The 19,798-nt window shown below is 39.6% G+C and overlaps 1 pseudogene; it reads right to left on the bottom strand.

Annotated features, from left to right (window-relative positions):
- Window positions 1–558: 558 nt before the first annotated feature.
- Window positions 559–1,327, bottom strand: LOC130873542 (40S ribosomal protein S3a-like; annotated as a pseudogene).
- Window positions 1,328–19,798: the final 18,471 nt, after the last annotated feature.

The raw sequence follows: 19,798 nt of genomic DNA, 5'->3' as shown, positions 1-19,798 counted from the left end.
TCTTCTTATAACTTTTTTTTAGTTTATAGAACACACACACACACTTTTAAATCTAAGTTCTGCATCTAAAAGAAAATGTGCAGTATTTATTTCACAACATAATATTTTCTAGCTGCATCTTTTTTTTTCTACAATTGAGATGATTTCCTTTTTCTTTATGGCTATATAAAATACCACTGTGTATCCAAAACACAATTAACAAATTGATCATCTGTCCATGGATATCTAGGCTAGTTCTGTTTCCTGGCTATTGTAACATTGTGATAAATATGGATGTATAAATCCTCTTTTTGGTGTGTTGACTTACAATTCTTTTGCTATATACCCAAGACTGATATGGCAGTTTTGTTTTGAGAATGGTCATACAAGATTATATTCCCACCAAAAATAGATACGGGTTCGTCTTTTTCATAAGCTCTCCAGGATTTGTTGTTATTTGCTCTCTTTATGATGACCATTTTGACTTGAGTGAAGTTTAATCTCAAGGTAGTTTTAATTTAATTTCTTTCTTCCTTTTTCATTTTTTAATTATCACCAACAGGAATCTTTTTGTCACTATTAAAAATCTGGATTTTGAACAGCTTCTTGCAGAGGTGATTCATATCCACCAGATCGTTCCTTTAGCACCTGTCTCATCATCAGTAGCTTTTCCGGAACTACCCTTTACCATGGAGCTCCATGAGTTTTCCCAAGTCAAATTTGCATTTCGTCAGCACTTTTTACTTTCCTAGTGAAGGCATCATGAAGAGGACAAATGGACTGTCAAGTCTTTTCTATGTCTTTCCCAATGCTGTTTGCAATCAATTTATTAACCACTTCCTTCAAGTCTGCACTTTTTGGATTATTATTTTCATCATCTTCTTTAGGATCTGTGGACCCAAATGTGCTGCACATAGGTGGACTTGCATATCTTGTTGTTGCCTTTTTTAGTGAAACCAACACAGATCAGATGGCACAAATAACCATCAGTTGTCTTATCATCAGCCTCAGCCTCAATCAATATCTGCTACTTTTTGACCACGGAATACAGTTGTGTTCAGAGTAAGATCCATGACATGGTAGTTAGTCAGACAGTTTTGGACTTGGACAATCTCAGTAATTAGCTTGAAATTTTAAAATGCAATTTTGTCGTTCTGTAGGTCAGCAAGACTTGCTTCAAACACACAACTCTTGAGAACATCAGAGGCAATTTTTGTTTCTCCCTTGTGCCTAGTGTTTATCCAATGTTTCTAATATTGAACACACTCCAAGCCTTCACATCATAGCAATCCTTCTTAGAAAATGGATCAACCATTTTCTTCTTGGCTGCCTTCTTGCCAACTGCCATAGAGTTGCTCTTAGAGCCAAAAGTAATTTAGAGTTTTCTAATACTTACCAAAGCTGAAAACCTTTCAAATATTTATGGGCCATTTTTTATTTCTTCTTTTGAGAACTGTCTATTCAGTATATTAGCACATTTATTGATGGGATGATTTTGGTGTTTGGTGTTTAAGTTTTGAAGTACTTAATCCCCTGTCACATATATAGCTCGTCAGGATTATTTCCCCATTCCCCAGGAAATCAGGCAGTTTCTTTAGTCTGACAGTCATTTCCTCCTGTCAGAAGTTTTAAAATTTCTTATAATCTCATTTTACAATTCTTGAAATTAATTTCTGTTCTTTTGTATTGTTTTTACAGAGAATCATCATCTATGTTATGTCTTAAAGTATTTTCCCTGCTGTCCTTTAGTATTTTCAAAGATTTAGACCTTATATTAGGATTTTTGATTCATCATGAACTGATTTTTCATCCATCTTGAGAAATCTACACCTAGATTTATTTTTCTACCTGAGAAAATCCAGTTCTTGCAACACCATGTCTTAGAGGTTGTCTTTTCTCCACTGTGTGTTTTTTGACAGCGTTATCAAGATTGTACAAGTCAGAGAGGACCAGGATGTCTGCTGTGCGATTGTGTCTTCTTTTATGACAGGGAAGTTCTACCCATGAAACCTCAATAATATGGTTGACAAAACAAGACCTGGAGAAGAACACCAACTGATATTAACTTGGATGGGGAAAATCTCACAAGGTTCTACCCCTAAATGAAAAACTACAAATTGATGTGAAAGGAAGAAAGCATCTTCTCAAGGGATGAATTCTTGATAGGTCATCCAATCCCAAATCTTTGTATTTATAAGTTTACATATATGCATACCTAAAAAACATAATTAATGAATAATAGGCCATGAATTTGAGGAGTTGAAGGGACAAGGGAGTAATTGGAGGGAAGAGGGGACATGATGTTAAAAATAGTACTTATCTATCTATTAAATAATTTAAAGCATTTAAGAAATGAGGTAGCTGTAACTTTATTTCTGGGTTCTCTCTTGTATGATATTACGTTTGGTGTTTCTCTTTGTGGTAGCATTGTGAGGTTCTGTTTGAAGTTGGGTATTGTGCTGTCTCTAGCATTCCTCTTTCTGTTTTGATCATTTGGGGTCCTCTTGCTTTTATGTGAACTTTTTGATTGCTTATTCTAGTTCTGAAATTAATACTATTGGGATTTTTATGGAATGTCCATGGAATCTATGGATTTTTTAAACAACAGAAACAAATATTGTGAAAATAGCCATTTTTACAGTATTTATTATACCAATGCACAAGAATGGAAGGTCTTCCCATCTTCTAGTGTCTTCCTCCCGTTCTTTCTTAAATGTCTTAAGGTTTTCACTGTTAAGGTCTTTCCCCTTTTTGGTAAGGTTTGTTCCTAAGGTTATTGTGATGGTTTGAATATGAAATGACCCCAGAAGCTCACATCTCTGAACACTTGGTCTTAGCTGGTGACTCTGTTTGGAAAGGTTGTCGTATCTCTAAGAAGTACAACCTTGCTGGAGGAGATACATCACTGGGGCAGACTTTGGGGCTTTATAGCCTTGTCCCAATTCCTGTTTCCTTCTTTGCTTCCTGTGTGCAGATGACATGTGATCAGCCAGATTTCTGACTTTGTCACCTGCTGCCATACCTTCCCTGTCACCTAGACTCTAGTCCCTTAGAACCTTAAGCCAAAGTAAACTCTTATATAATCTGCTTTGGTCACGTTATTTCATCACACCAGCAGCGAAGTAACTAATGCATTTATTCTTAATTAAAGCATTTGCAAGTGGGATTTCCCCTCTGATTTCTTCTAAGTTCATTATTGGTGCACAGGAAAGTGTCTTATTTTTGCATGTTGATTTTGTTTTCTGTTACTTTTCTAAAAGTGTTTATCAGGTCTAAGAGTATTTTTCATGGTAGAATTTCCAAGGTATTTTCATTTTAGGGTTATTTTCCTGTGCAAATGGGAATAATCTAACTTCTTCTTTTTCCATGTTTCCTTTCTTTCTTACTTATCTAATAAAGACTTCAAGCATTATATATATCAAGTAAGAATGGAGAAGGCGGGCAGATTTTGGAAGAAATGCTCTTAATTTTTCTCTCTTAGTAAAACGTTGGTGTACAGCCTTTTTAACACCAGTTTCTTCATAAGTTTTATAATGAAGAGATGTTGAACTTTGGACATAAAAGATTTTTAAGTTGACTGAAATTTATCTTTGCAAATGTGTTACTATATTTGTCATATAAACATAGCTGTGCCTATACCATTGAATAGTCCAGTTACTAAAAATTCGAAATGTCAGTTTTGTTGCTTTTTAAGATTTATTTGGATTTTTTACTTAACCTGACATGCATTTTTTTATTTTCATGCTAACAAAATTGTGTTGTTTATAATGGTTTTACAGACACTTTTCTTTTTAAAGGTTTATATATCCCCCCGCCCCCGTGTGTGTGTGTGTGTGTGTGTGTGTGTGTGAACTTGCCTACTGAGGCCACAAGAGGACATTTGTCAGGAATGGTAGAAAGGAATGAGGCTCTTTTCCCAGAACATGCCTTGAAGGTGATCCACGGTGGTATCCTGGGCTGCCACACGCTTACCAAGTTGGAATCCTGTTCAAAGAAATGGATCAGAAATAGATTCACATATCTGGAAAATGCTGTGTCTTTGATTCTTCGTGGAATGTCAGCTTTGCCTGAGCACTGCAGAATGCCAACTTTTGATGTGTGCTTGTTGGAAGAAGAACAAATCTTTCACATAATTCCCTTTCAGTAAGCTTTTTCCCCCTCTCTGGTTGAAATAATTATTTTGGGTGCATTTATTAAAAAGCAGTTTGTCCTACTTAATTTTCAGTTGATACTTGTTGAAAAGAAGATATTCTCTGGAACTTGAACCTTATTTAAGGTTATGTTTAAAAGTCACAATGATGTTATTTACTATGAGGATTCATATGATTATATTCACGTTTTTCATTGTTATCCATAAGCAGCACCAGTTGCTGCAGGATTTGAAGGCGATGGAAGGAAGAAGCTTTTACAACCAGGAAATGAAACCCACCCCGTGAAAGCCATTACAGTGCAGAGACTCTTTTCTTTCCCTTTGCTTTCAACAGATGTTAGAAGTGGAGAGAAGTTTTTGAGTGGTTAGATTTTTGGAGAGGTGTCCATGATGTTTCTTTTAATTTCAAGCCATGAATCTTTAATTGTGCATGATTCCTGTGGCTACAAAAGATTCCTTGGTGTGTCTGCCACACTGTCAGGGACATGTGGACTCCCATTGCCCCTTTAAGCCCCATCTTTGAGGGTATGTATAGAACAAACTGCATATGAAACATTTTATGGGTTAATTTAAACCACATGAGGGAAGCGTTCAGCCTTCGTAGTTATAAGACCTCATTTATTACAAGAGCAACAACATCCACCACGTTCATTGAAAACTCGTTTTCTACTCTCCATGGTTGTGAGTTTGTCAGCATCTTTAATAATGCCGTTTAAATGCCTTTCCTTAAAGTCTTAAATAAATTGAGTACTGAAGTTGGTGGGGGAATCTCTGTATTTAATTAAAATGGTTGTTTTTATAAGACTGAGAACTTGAAGTTAGCTTGCTGCCCGGAGTTCTTAGGAGGGTCTTTTGAAACTCATGTGAGGCAGAACCAGTTGAAGAAATTTGCTTCCATTTCCTTGAGAAAGAAGACTAAGTCCGTCTTCTTAAAATTAGATACTCTTGAATTAGAATATCATGTCAGTCTTTATCCCTTCTCTCCCACCTCCCACAGACAGACACCTTCATGAAAAAGATTTATTACATTCATACTATTTATCAAATGCTATTTATAGTCAGAGAACTCAGATTTCAAAGGTTCAGCTATTAACATTCTGAACAGGAGCTTAGACTAAGTGGTGTTAAAGTGTCAAGATTGACAAGAATAAGTTAGAACCTTGATCCCAGCTAACTTCATGCCTTATTGCAACTCATAGATGACATTGGTGGTCTTTGTCCAGCAAACAGAGAGTATCCTAGAAGAATTGAAACACATTTCACCAACATGTGCCCACCTTTTAGGAACTATTCAAGCCTCATGAAAAAATTTTAAGCTGTCTCACTAAGAGGTAGAGAATTTTCCATTCCTGAAGTTGTCAGGCCAGCCAGATGTGATTCCACAACCAAATTATATGTGATACAATATTTCCCAAGATACTGGATCTGTTTTACCATCCAAAGTTAAACCCTTTCTCTTTCATGTGCTCTATGAGATGCTGACTGACTCAAAAGCACACAAAATGAATGCAAATAACAAATCCTGTATTTTTCACAGAAGGAGAGAACATACAGTTCTAATTAGCAAGAAGCTATGATTTTCTTTATCTGACTACACAAAAGTTCAAAAGAGCTTTGTTTATTTGTCTTTTGAAGGGGTGTGCAGTTGTGCGTCTTTTCAGGGAATCCGAGGTATCTGCCTAAACCTGAGTACACGCCTTTAATCTCAGCACTCAGGGGGCAGTGGCAGGAGGATGTCTGTCTGGTCTACAGGGAGAGTTCATGGACAAATAGGGTTAAATACAGAGAAACCCTGTCTTGAACCACCCTCTCCCCAAAAAAAGAAAGAAAAAAATAAGATGTAGATAAAACAGCATCAAATTTCTCTCTCTCTCTTTTTGTTTCATCTTCTTTTTTTCTTTTTACTTTCATTCTTTTCAAACAAATTTTGTCAAAATTACGATACCTGGTACTAGGGACCAGAGAAATAGGTGATGGAGGAAGGTCATTGGCTAATAAAGAAACTGCCTTGGCCCATTTGATTGGCCAGCCTTTAGGTGGGTGGAGTAAACAGAATAGAATGCTGGGAGGAAGAGGAAGTGAGCTCAGATGCAGGGCAGCTCCTCTCAGGGCCAGATGCGATGCAGCCAGCCGCCAGGTCAGACATGCTGAATCTTTCCTGGTAAGACTGGTGCTACACAGATTATTAGAGATGGGTTGATGGGGATATGAGAATTAGCCAGTAAGGGCTAGAGCTAATGGGCCAAGAATTGTTTAAAAGAATACAGTTTGTGTGTCATTATTTTGGGGCATAAGGTACCCAGGCGGCTGGGAGCCGAGCTGTGGGAAGAGGCTCGCAGCCCCCACTACAAATAGGGAGAAATAAGCACAACCTTGAATGTAGAAAAGAAAGTAAAGAAGAAAACAAAACTCCACAAACAAACAAACAACCCTTCCTTTCCTAACCATTACTGTCTGCACAACCATGGCAAGGGTCTGTATGGCGGCCATGTAAAGGCTCCTAAAAATGCTTATCCCTAATCTTTGAGACTTTACACATTTATATTGCCAAAAGAACTTTGAAGGTGTGATCAAAGGTTTGAGAAGAAGTATCTACACTATAAATATTTCTATACTATATCTATACTATAGATCCTATAGCCTTCGGTCTAATTTCATCACAGAATCATGAGAGTCACCGAATGTTTCTATACTGTATTTAAGGTAAGAGGAATATATGGCTGTGTAAGAATGGTCAGAGATGGAATGCAGAGGACACTGAGAATGAAAGATAAGAACCATGGGCTAAGGACTGCAGGCCATCTTTGAGGAACTACAAAAGGCAAGAAAGTGGATTCATCCTCAGAACCTGCAGAAAAGCCCCTCACAGCTCCACTTTCCAGTATACTGTACTGGACTTCAAACCTGCACAACTGTGAGATAAGTTTGCATTGTTTAAAACCACTGCATGTGTGAATTTCTTACAGGAGCCATTAGAAGGTTAACGGAGCCTGCATGAACTGAGTACCTCTACTTTTCTCTAGAATTCATCTCCATTTTGAATGACCGAGAGCAAAGCTAGCAACCACCTATGATTGGTTGGGCGGAGTGAAGGAGAACCCGGTTGGAGGCTGAGAGCACCTAGGTCAGGCTATGTGGGACTGTGTAACCTGGCCCTGAAATTCTCTAGCTCTGGATTCCCAGTGAGAAGCCTGGACTTCAAGGACCAGTCCTTGCTTTACTTTGGAGCACTTCACCTCAACGGCTCCAGCTTTCCTTTGGAAAACTGCATTTACATAGATTCGCCCAAAGCTCATGTGTTTGCCTAACTTTATGGTTCTGTGTTAAGGAGTTTTGAAGAAGATTTAAAATGTGAAAGGATTTAGATGAAATCTGGGGTCCAAAACTCTTGTTAATATAAAATAGAGTCTTTGATATATTAAACAAACAAATAAACAACAACAAAGCGTTTGCTTTTCTAGTTTGCATGGCTATTCTTGTCACCTAGAAAATTTTCTACTCTGTTGTCAGCACACTACCTATATTATTCGGTTTCCATATATTTTATTACATTTAACCATTTGATTGTTTTAATACTATTGTATTCATGAATTACTTAAAACCTATTACAACAGTCTCTCATGATTTCTTCACTTTTTCAAGCCCCCCCCCATTTTTGCTATTTTATTTTTCTGAGATTTCATATATGGGCTCTTCATTTATGCCATTCCTGCCCCTCTCCCCTCCAACTCCTCTCACCTCCCATGTTCTCTAACTCCCTTCCAAATTCATGACCTCTTCCTTTTAATTTAATGTGTGTGTGTGTGTGTGTGTGTGTGTGTGTGTGTGTACAATCTAATGAAGCTATTTAACATTGCTTGCATATATATGTGTCCAAACTGATCCGGTGGGATAGTATAATCTACACAAGGGCTTGTTCCCTGGAGAATATTGATTTCCCTATTTCCAGTAGCCATTGAAGCTACTGAAGCCACTGAAGCCACTGAAGCTTTCTATCTAGGGATGAGACCTTACAAAATTTTCCCCCATCCTTGCTGGCATGTCAATTGATGTCATCATGTAGATCTTGTAGGCAACCATATTGTTGAGATTCTGTGGGTACAGTCCCTGTCATGCTCTTGGCAACAGGTGTCTTCGTTCTCAGGCTTCTACAGTCTTTCTGTCCTCACTTTTCCCTGAGCCTTTGGTACAGAAGTTTCTTTGTATGTCAGTTGGGGTTGAGCACCTCATGACCACTGTGTCTGACCAGTTGTGGATCTCTGTGATTGTCTCCATCTGTTACAAAAAAGAATCTTCATCTGGCGATGGATCGAGGTAGAGACAGAGACTCAATTTGGAGCAACGGTCTGAGCTCTTAAGGTCCAAATGAGGAGCAGAAGGAAGGAGAACATGAGCAAGGAAATCAGGACCACGAGGGATGCACCCACCAACTGTGACAGTGGAACTGATCTATTGGGAGCCCACCAAGGCCAGCTGGTCTGGGACTGAATAAGCATGGGCTGAAACTGGACTCTCTTAGCATGGCGGACAATGAAGGCTGATGAGAAGCCAAGGACAATGGCACTAGGTTTCGATCCTAATACATGAACTAGCTTTGTGGGAGCTTAGCTTGTTTAGACGCTCACCTTCCTGGACGTAGATAGAAGACCTTTGTCTTCCCGCAGGGCAGGGAATTTGGACTGCTCTTCAGTATCGAGAGGGAGGGGGAATGGTGTGGGGGGAGGAGAAGAAGAGTGGGGATAGGAGGAGGGGAGTGGGGGGCAGGGGCAATATTTGGGAGGAGGGGAGGGAAATGGGAAACGGGGAGCCGGTGGAAATTTTAATTAAAAAAGAATAAAAATTAAAATTAAAAAAATAAATAATAAAACAACAACAACAAAAAAAAAACCAAAAAAGAATCTTCTTTGATGAGGAGTGAGAGTCAACTGATTTGTAGGTATAAAGATAAGTATTCAGAATACAATTAGAAATTACATTAGTTTAGGAAAATGGCAGCAGTCTGTTCTGTTCTAAGGTTCATGACCCCTCCAGCCACAGGCAGCTGGCTAGATTTGCAGTACCAGGCATGAGCTCCTTCCTGTTAAGTCCAATTAGACAACTGCCAGGTACCTCAGAGGTATAAGTGCTACTATTGCATTGGCAGAGGCATCTTTCTTGGCTGGCCACTGTGGTTCGTAGGTCTTGCACCTACATAGGACCACTAATAACTCTTTTAGGCCACCTACACAACACCTTCTAAGACTATAAGAGCTACTCCTCAGGTTTCTTGGTCAATTCCAGTTCAGTTCCTCCAAGTCTGAGGTGGGAAGTGTGTGGTGTCTTCAGAAAGAGTTTTACTTTCAAGTTTTGTAGGCAACCAAGAGCAATGGGAATAGTCTTAGGAGTCTTTTTCATTTGGGAGTCTTTTGGGCTCCTCTGACTAGCAACTTGAGGGGAGGTTTCCCATGCATGGTACTGTTTTTATTTTATTGTATTTATTATATTTTTAATTAGCTACCCCGTGGCTCTTAAGGGAAGCATCATCGCTGCAGGTGTCATAACTCCATTAAGTCTGGGATTTTCCCAAATACTCTTAGCATTACTCTTCTCTCCTTTCTCTCCCTCCCTCCCTCTACATTACCTTCCCTTCCTCTACCCACTTAAGGACCCCCATGCCCCCATATCCCCCCTCATAGCACCACAGTCCTGTGATGCCCCCTCTAGAGCTCCTTCTCCTGACCCCCATTCCCCCTTTCTTCTTTTCTGGCTTCGGTAGTTGCTTGAGGTTATATATTTAAATCTAAATTGACTATGAATCTCATAAATATGCTAAATAAGAGTGGGCAGAAGCCAATCCTATATGTGTCATTCATAAATTTTATGATAATAGATGCTTGGTGCATCTGTTTCTTTCCTCTCTATGCTGAGCCAGTCCAGGGTAATGTGGGGCTCCTGATTTAAGTCCCTTCTAACTTCCCACAGATGATTAGGATATACTGTTTTCTTCCCAGAGCTTCAAGACAGCCAAGATTGATGTTTGACCCATGTATGATCCCCAAAGAAGCTGTGGCATTATAATATATATATATGGGACTGAGGTTTTCCTTTTTGTTGTTTTGTATTGAACCCGGGGAGGAGATATGGGTGTGTGGTAACTGACTGACTACACTGTTGATCTGGTCTCATTGACTGTAGGCAGTTAGGTTAAGAAAGGCCATGTGAATGTCCGAAGATAAGCTTGATAGATGCCACTCTGCTGGGTAGCTTCAGGGGAAATTGAAGTGTGGCATTTGAATTTTAATTATTTTCCTTTTAGGGAGAAACTAGGGGAAGGGGCTCTCTCCCGTCATTCAGTACTGCTCAGGATTCCCTTGTTCCCCTATCAATCAATGTTGGTGTGGATCACTCCATGCTCATCCTGCATTCGAGCGGCTTTCAAGTAGTTTCTTACTCACAAAGGGAACTTGCCCGTTAGTTGCCAAGCAGTTGTGTCTGAAGAAATGAGTTGAGGACTTGTTTTTCCATTCTGCGGATGCCTCTCAGCTATCACTAGTGTGGATATTTGTTTCAGACCATTTAAAGTTGATTGCTTACTAAACTTACTGAGGTTCTTAAAAAGTTAAAGCCCAGGTATAAAATAAATTTTGGGTGGCTAATTCTAAACTGTCACTGTCAAGGAATTAATATTTAATTTATTGCATGTTTTGAATTTTGGACAGCCAGCTAGCATTTCATGGTAATCTCAAGATAAAGAGAAGCTATTGGCACACACCATGAAAAAGAACACTGGCATCAGGCTCAAAGGCTGGGATGTGCGCCCTGGTGCTGATGTGTACTAGATATGTACTCTTGATAGTTCTTTTGTATCTCTGGTGTTTAGTTTGATTGTATTCTCAATAAGGGTACTGTTAAGAATCTTATCGTCTTTCGATAAGAAATAATTTAGAAAAAAACTACCTAGAACTTAGTAGGTGGTCAATAAATCATTCCATTATTGTGTATAAATCAAATTGGTGCTGAACACATGGTGCTTCTACAGCATTTGTTGAATGAAGTCTAAAAGTCATTTGCCTCCCACATTGCACTTTGTGAGGTCCAATGCTTACATCCCATGCTAATGTGTACCAGTGTGTAGTGGCTTAGCTTGCTTGCACTGCAGGGCCAGCACTTACAGTGACATAGTCTACACAGGTGCTTGCAGATGCAAGGATCCTCTCACTAGCTGGAAATCACAGGCCTACATTTTTTTTTCTCTCATTGGCACCAAGCACATAGGGAGTTGTTACAACAATTTTCTTTTTCACTTTTCAGTCTCCTTTCAATATTTCTCATTTTTATCAATTCATATTATTTTACTTATTTACAATATATATTATTGAATGCCACTATTCCATTCTAGTCTGAAGAAGAATACCAAACAACAACAAACATCTATATTCTCGCGTGTGTTAACTCTCATTATTATAAATCTTTAAGTTATACACAATCAAGGAAGAAGCTGCAAACTACCAAATCCTCACCCCTTCACTACCTCAGTGGACAAGACCAATTGGATATATTTTTTTTTATGAAGAATGACTTAATTTTTCTCAGAAATCTTTTTTCTTGGAAACATTGCATGCTTGATTTGTGAAACATTGAATAAATATTACAAAATCTGCCTGTATACATTTATAATAATGTGCTTATAATACACTAAGCTCTAGATTAAACCAATTAGCATCCAATGATCTTGATGGCAATTTTCAATTTTCTAACTATATAAAAAAGGAAACTTTACCACTGAGTAATACTCCACTGTGTAAATGTACCACATTTTTTTTTTTAATCCATTCTTTGGTTGAGTGGCATCTAGGTTGTTTTCAGGTTCTGGGTATTACAAATTATGCTGCTATGAACATAGTTGAACAAATGTCCTTGGTATGACTGAGCATCCTTTGAGTATATGCCCAAGAATGGTATTGCTGGGTCCTGAGGTAGGTTGATTCTCAATTTTCTGAGAACTACCATACTGATTTTTAGAGTACAAGTTTGCATTCCCACCAGCAATGGATAAGTGTTCCCCTTACTGCACATCCTCTCCAGCAAAAGCTATCATGGTGTTTTTGATCTTAGCCATTCTGACAGGTGTAAGATGGTATTTCAGAGTCATTTTGATTTGCATTTCCCTGATAACTAAGGTTGTTGAACATTCCTTCATTTGAGATTTTTTCTTTTGAGAATTTTATTTAGTTCTGTATCCCATTTTTTAATTGGATTATTTAGAATTTTGATGTCTAATTTCTTGAGTTCTTTATAGATTTTGGAGATCAGTCCTCTGTCTGATGTGGGGTTGGTGAAGATCTTTTCTCATTCAGTAGGCTGACTTTGTCTTATTGATGTGCCCTTTGCTTTAAAGAAGTTTCTCAGTTTCAGGAGGTCCCATTTATTTTTTGTTGCTCTCAGTGTCTGTGCTACTGGTGTTATATTTAGGAAGTGGTCTCCTGGGCCCACGTGTCTTGAAATTTGCATGCAAATGGATAGAACAAGAAAAAAAAAAACATTCTGAGTGAGGTAACTCAGACCCAGAAAGATGAACATGGTAGGTCCTCACTCACTTTCTTAAGGTTATTATTTTAAAAAAAAATTGACTTGTACACAAATAACATCTAAATTTTAGTTTTTCTTGGACCTCTTTATGGGTTTGATTCCAGAAATATTTTTTTTAGATGCTATTAGATCAAAAAGCATGATTAAGAGGGACTTTTTATCTCCCTAGCTCTCTCTTTTGCATGTTACTTGTGACAATGTCATTTCATAGGGATGGTTTTTCTCTAAGTCAGATTTATTGTGGGAGCCTGTTCTGTTTGGCAACTTCAGTTCTTAAAAGAGAAGAGTCCTTGACTAGTCACAAAGCACAGTCCATGGATGTACACACATGACACATATCTAGAACGTCATATGTGAGGCATGAAAGTTTACCACTGTTTTTCATTTCTGTTCTCAAGTTTAATACAGGTCCTGTGGTTCAAGTCCTCAAAAAGCATTGCATTTGGGGTGACACCTCCAGAAAACTCTGTCACCGAATGACCGGAAAGATGCTTCATTGCAATGACATCATGAGGGACATATTTGTTTTTCTTCTTCATCATTTATAAAAACTGAAGATGATTTTTCTATATATGCTCTGATAACATTTTCCCTCCCTCTTCTCCCAGATCTTCCCCACTTTTCCACCCATCCAGTCCCATACCTTCTCTCTCTTTCTCTTTAGAAAACAAAGAGACAAGTAAACAAACAACAAAACCAAAGTAAAAGGACAAGAAACACACACACACACATACACACACACAATATACAAACAAAAGATCAGTAAAATTAAAAAAAAAAAAAAAAAAAAACCAAGTCCCAAACAAAGTAATATGAGACAAAGAAAATTCTATCAAAATACCACGGAGTTTATTTTGTGTTAGATAAGCATGGGGCCTGGTTTTAAGTGTGGTTTGTGTACCTACTGAAACTCTATTAGAGAAATCTAACTTTTCTTTTGGAAGCACTTGTAGATAACTTCTTAAAGATGGAAGCTTGTGTCCACTTCCCTCTCAGCAAAGTGACCCATCTGACTTCAACCTGCGTAGGCCTGTACTTCTTCAGTTTCTGTGAGGTCATATGTACATCAGTTTTGTATATTTAAGGCACTGTTTCTTTAGTGTCATCTATTCTCCTTGGCTCTTTTTTTTTAAAAATATTTTTATTGAAAAAAAAATTTTCCGCCTCCTCCCTGCCTCCCATTTCCCTCCCCCTCCTCCCGTCCCTCTCCCCCTCCCCCCACTCCTCTTCTCCCCCTCTCCAGCCCCAAGAGCAGTCAGGGTTCCCTGCCCTGTGGAGAGTCCAAAGTCCTCCCCACTCCATCCAGGTCTAGGAAGGTGAGCATCCAAACTGTCTAGGCTCCCACAAAGCCAGAACACGAAGTAGGATCAAAACCCCGTGCCATTGTCCTTGGCATCTCATCAGCTCTCATTGTCCGCCATGTTCAGAGAGTCCGGTTTTATCCCATGCTTTTTCAGTCACAGTCCAGCTGGCCTTGGTGAGCTCTCAATAGATCAGACCCACTGTCTCAGTGGGTGTGTGCACCCCTCGTGGTCCTGCCTTCTACTTCCTCCTGTGCAGAATTCCTTGAGCCCTGAGGGGAGGGTTTGCTTAAGACATCCCATTTAAAACTGGGTGTTCCAAAGTCTTCCACTCTCTGTACACAGTCTAGTTGTACATCTCTGAATTAGTTTCCATTCACTGCAGGAGGAAAATCTCTCTGATGATGACTGAATAAGACACTGGTATATGGAAATAGCAGAATGTCTTTAGGTGTTCTTTTATTGCTCTGTTCCTTTACTGAAATAAGTGTATATGGCTTTCTCATAGGTCCATGGTCTGTCCAACCTCAGTTCTTGGCCACCTAACAGTGTCAGATATGGATTCCATCCCATGGATTGGGCCTTAAATACGGTAAGGTAGTAGTTGATTATTCCCATAATGTTTGTGCCACTTTTCCATCAGGTATGCCATGCATCCAGGGAGGGATACATTTTAATCACTTTATCTAGGTTGAAAGGAAAAATACTTTCTTGGTGAATCTTACATCCTGGGGTACTATCTGTTCAAGAAAGCAGAAAATATTCAAGTAGCCACAGAAGTGGTGAACTGGAAATACTAAGCATCCCAGAGTGTGTGCAGAAGGATAGGTAGGAGTAGAAGAAACTGTCAGTCCTAGAAACACAGGCCTTGCCTTTTCCAAATAGATCCCATCACCTAATCCTGGGCAACAGGCCACGAAGAAAAAAAAATACATAGTCATTACTTGCACTGAGTAAATTTTAATTTTATTTTTTGATTTTCTAAAAAGGAAACCTCAAAAACAAATTGTTTTGACAAAACATTGTTGGGAGCAGTGAGACCCCAGATCCTGAATTTCTTGTAATCCTCTGATCTGAGTGCCTACAGCTGCTCTGAGCACGAGACCTTCAGGAGTTCCTGATGGCAGGAGAGTGGTTTCTGGTGGGTTTGGCTGGGGCGTGGCTATCTCTATATAATCTGCCCCTAAACACAATAAAGGGGGCATTCTTGGGGAATTCAAGGATGACCCGACTCGCTGTCTCTCTGTCTGTGTGTGTCTGTGTATTTTAACCTCCAGCCCCTTGCCGAAAGCTCGTGACCTGGGTGCCAGTGCACAGAGCGCAGACACGGGGGCGCAGTGCGCGGCAAAACATGGCATAGCAAGATGCAATAAGACTAGGCACAAACCGTCATATCAAGACTGGGCAAGGCAACCAAAGAGCAGACAAAATAGACCGAGACACCCCACTCCCACTGTTAGGAATCCCACAAAACCCCAAGCTAAACAATCACACCATATATAACAATTCTTTTCTTGAGGGAAATGGTGGAGCAATGGGTCTGTGGGAGAGGGGAGGTAGGGGAGGAGACTGGGGTGAGGAAGTTGTGGTCAGGATGTATTGTATGAGAGAAGAATAAAGAAAAAGAAAAGAAAAACCAATAAACAAAAAAACCCCAAATTATTTTGAGCATTTCATGTCAAAAAAAAAAAAACCAAAAACAAACTAAAGACTAAACTATTTGAATGATATAGAAATGTGTTAGATATAACGTGAGTGTTTTTGTCTTTGATTTGTCTGTATAATTTCATTGCTTTCCTCATGGTAACGATTTCTACCATATTTCCATGTATTATTCCTTTTTCCTGCATATATGTTTGTAAATTTCTATACAAATGTACATTTTCTCTTCTGATTGAGATGAAATCATTTTAAAACCTAATGTTGCATGATGAGCTTTTTCTTTTCGTATCTATTTTTCACATTTATTTTGTGTGACTACTCTTGAATGCCATGGTGCATGTGTGGAGGTCAGAAGACAACTTGTGGGAGCCACTTCTCTCCTACCACCGTGTGGTTTACGCCATTCGTCATCAAGCTTGGCAGTGGTGCCTTTGCCCTCTGAAGCATCTCATCTGCCCATAACTTGAGGATTTAATTTACAGTAAATCTTTAGAGAATGTCAGGTGTGAAGAACTGGAAACAAAGGTAAGCTATTATTTTCAGCAATTTCCTGTTTTCTCTTGAAAGAATATTAAGGGAAAATAAGAGTCAGGGCTCAGGTGTGTAGGAACATTGGCTCTGCTTCGAGTTTACCGGGGAGGCGGAGTCAGCTCTGCTGCACTAGCCCTCAGGGCCGGCTCACCTGCATTCCCTGCAATAGGATCAGCTCTCCTGTGCTGCCCAGGTGAGGTGCAAGCCCGTGGTGAGGAGTGGGGCCATCTCTCTCGAGGTGTTGGGGGCACCTCTCCTCCTGTACTATCCAGCAAGGGACATGGCCAGCTCAGCATGACTCTCTCACCTCAACACATGTGATTACTATGATCCTTTGTGGTAACACAATCCACGGACGTCAGCACAGACCCCAGCTGCAACAGGACCACGGACTCAGACATGGTTCTCAGCAGACATAATCCCAGACCTCCTTGTCTGCTTCACGACCTTGAACCAAGACTTGGCTTTTAGCTATAGTCCAGGCCTCGACAATGTGGGTGGCAAGCGGGCCATTCTCATCGGTCTGTTCCTCAGTACCCTCACTTCTTCATGTCTGCCTCTCTCCCCAGGCCATGAACCATTCCACCTCTCTCTGCCACCTCCCCAACCTGTAGCTGCTCACCATAATGGTGCCTAACAGCCCCACATCAGAGGCGCTGGACAGGCTCCTGGTTGCTGTAGTTCTCGTGGGCCCAGGGTTAGAAACCCCAGATTGCACTTGATTGAGTCCAGCTGGCTCCAGCCACATGGCAAGGCTCAGAGCTGCTCCTGGAGTCTCCTCGTAGTGTTTTTGTCTGTCTGTCTGTCTGTCTGTCTGTCTGTCTGTCTGTCTATCTACCCGCTTGTTTTATTTCTGAAGCACAATTCTTTTATCACCAAGAAAACTGCCTTTCTGGTAAGTTACGAATGTGTTGTAAGTGTAAATGAGGTTAGAGACTGCTGATTATGATTAGTGTGCACTGAATGACTGACAGCTGCTATTTTGTTTTTTTGCCAATGACTATGAGAAAGCAGGACACTGTTGCAGCTTCCTGGGTCTCCAGATCTCATGCCTTTGATGCTTGTTGCAAAGGGAATTGACAGTGAATCCTTGTACCAAGAAGATGTTTGAAGAGGCTATGATTTAAGAGGCCATCATTTTGTTGTTCCATGTAGAATCTAGGATGGCTCCACAGAACTATACAATATATGAGAGTAGCGCATTAATGATACCCCAGTTAGAAGACCTTCATTATCTCCGATTCTTTCCCAACACTGTCGCAAACTCTTCATCTTTCCTAACAGCTCCTTTCACCTCCTGCATTTTCATTTTCATCCCCCTGCAGTTGTGTCATTTCCAGAGAAAGTGAAAAAAAAAATCCCAGAGGCTCTTTGTAATGTTTGATGAACTGTCACAAGAACACTTAACTTGTTACACAAGAGCACTTAACTAGAGATCAGAAAGTGAAGTTGTGAATGACGTGCTTCTGATAAAGGCTCGATCAAAACCCGGATACAGTCAGTCATAATCTAGAGTCTTTATTTCTCACTGGGACACCAAGCTCTCTCTGTATTTTAAACTAAAAGATACTAGGTTCAAATCCCAGCTGTATCCTGTATTGACTAATGCTGCATTTGGTAGCAATGTCCTCTGCAATGAAACTTTCTGTCCTGGAGAATGGCCGATCAAACTTAGGAAGCAATAAAACTTGCCTTTGAGCAGTTTATACTCATGCAAATATCCCATGTCCATATACTCCTGTAAGAAACTCCATTAAACTCACCGGTTCACTGAGCAGCTCGGATAGAGCCATCTCTCTGCTGTATTGCTGTATGTGGGGTGAGTACATGTTTGTTTGTATGTCCTTAGTAAAAGTCGCACAGTGCCTTAAAAATTGGGTCTCAGTCTCACTATCTGTGAAACATGAAATTGAAGTACCCAGATGAAGGATAGTTGCATTCTGGTGCAAAGTAAATCCCCAAAATTATGGTACATCTTTCTTCCCCCATTGCACCCGAGTTAATAAAATTTCTTTGAGTAGAACTTTACTACCCCAGGGTTTATCTTTAAGTGAACTCAGGCAAGTTATCTATCATCCATTTGTCTGTATATCTGTCTGTCTGTCTGTCTATCTATCTATCTATCTATCTATCTATCTATCTATCTATCATATATCTATATTTTGCTGTAGAAGATAAGAATTTGTGTGTGTGTGTGTGTGTGTGGGTGGGTGGGTGTGTGCACAAAATTTCATTTGGTAAAGATAAAAGAATTCCATGGGTGGATGACAGTAATTCTTGCAAATTATTATGAATATGCCTAGTTAAAATCTTTAATAAACTTGGATTACTTATTCTCCACATCTTTTAAGGTTATTATAAAAGATGATGCAAGTAGTTAAATGAGAGCATGGAAAATGATCTGACCTTTCTTTTCTTTCTTTCCCTTTGCTCACTACTTCTCAGTGATGACATTTGTGACGAGAGAATGGGAAAGGACTAGGGCTCTGTAAAAACAACTGGATTTGTGGTTCATTTCGGAATTTTAATTACAAGACCAAGAATGTTCCTCCAATTGAATTTTGTTGTTGTTAAAAATCCATTTACGATTCTTGAATGAAGAATTATATAATATGAATTCTTCATTTTATAATAAGTTGAACTCAAGATGAATTGCAATTTACGCAAAGAAGAGAATCCTATCTAAAGGGTCTTGAGATCTGCTTCTTAGACACCACTCAGATATGCTCCTCTAGCAGTAGCTGGGTTGTTTATTTAGATGAAAGGTTCAGGCATCTTTGATATCCAAATCTGAGGTCTATGAGTAGAGGAGAGTACAATTAACTCAGCAGTCTTAAAACCGCATCCCTCCGTCTGTTGAGTAGCTGGGTCCGATTCTGAAGAATTGATGTGGGAACTGGGACAAACAACACCTCATTGACAAACATGCTTTTGTCTTTCCACTGTTGTAGGGCAATTTGTCTTGAACATCTTCTTTACGTCATATGCGCTTCTGGCCCTTGATACACGAGGAAAGGGAGTGTTCTGCCATGTGGGTCGCATGCTGTGGGTTTGGCAGGGCACAGGCATGGCTTACCAAACCATTTAAACCCACGTGAGTAATGGAAACCAAACTCCTTTTCCATTTCCCACCCATACACACATCTGTAGAAGGAAAAGACCAAACAAAATGTTCTTTTTTTATCCTACATAAAAACAAATAGAAGAATGAGTGGAAGGATATGATCAAATTTACTGTAAGTGTCTCCAGAAAGAGGCCCTACTTCAGTAACTGAGAGCTGCTTTTTCCTGGGCTTTTATTTGTCCACAACACTCAACCTGTAAACTCTCAGCATGATAATGCTTTACCAAGTATCAGGTGTCTCTTCCTGCCAAAGAGGATGCTGTGGGCGCTTCACCTTTAAGTGCTTGGATCTTCTTATCCGTTATTTTATTTCACTTTTTCTGTCTGGTTGATAAACTGAAAAAGTAGTAGGCATATTTGAATCTCTTCCTGTCAAATCCTGCTAAAATAATAAGGAAATGAAAGAGGTATGAACCAAAAATGAAAAGGGGAGGTAAGAGCAGTGAGAGATATTTGTAGGTTGTTGGGAGCCAGAAAGGAAAT

This window comes from Chionomys nivalis, chromosome 4 (genome assembly GCF_950005125.1).
Source record: "Chionomys nivalis chromosome 4, mChiNiv1.1, whole genome shotgun sequence".
NCBI classification, from domain to species: Eukaryota; Metazoa; Chordata; class Mammalia; order Rodentia; family Cricetidae; genus Chionomys; species Chionomys nivalis.
This window is presented reverse-complemented; position numbering and strand designations above follow the sequence as displayed.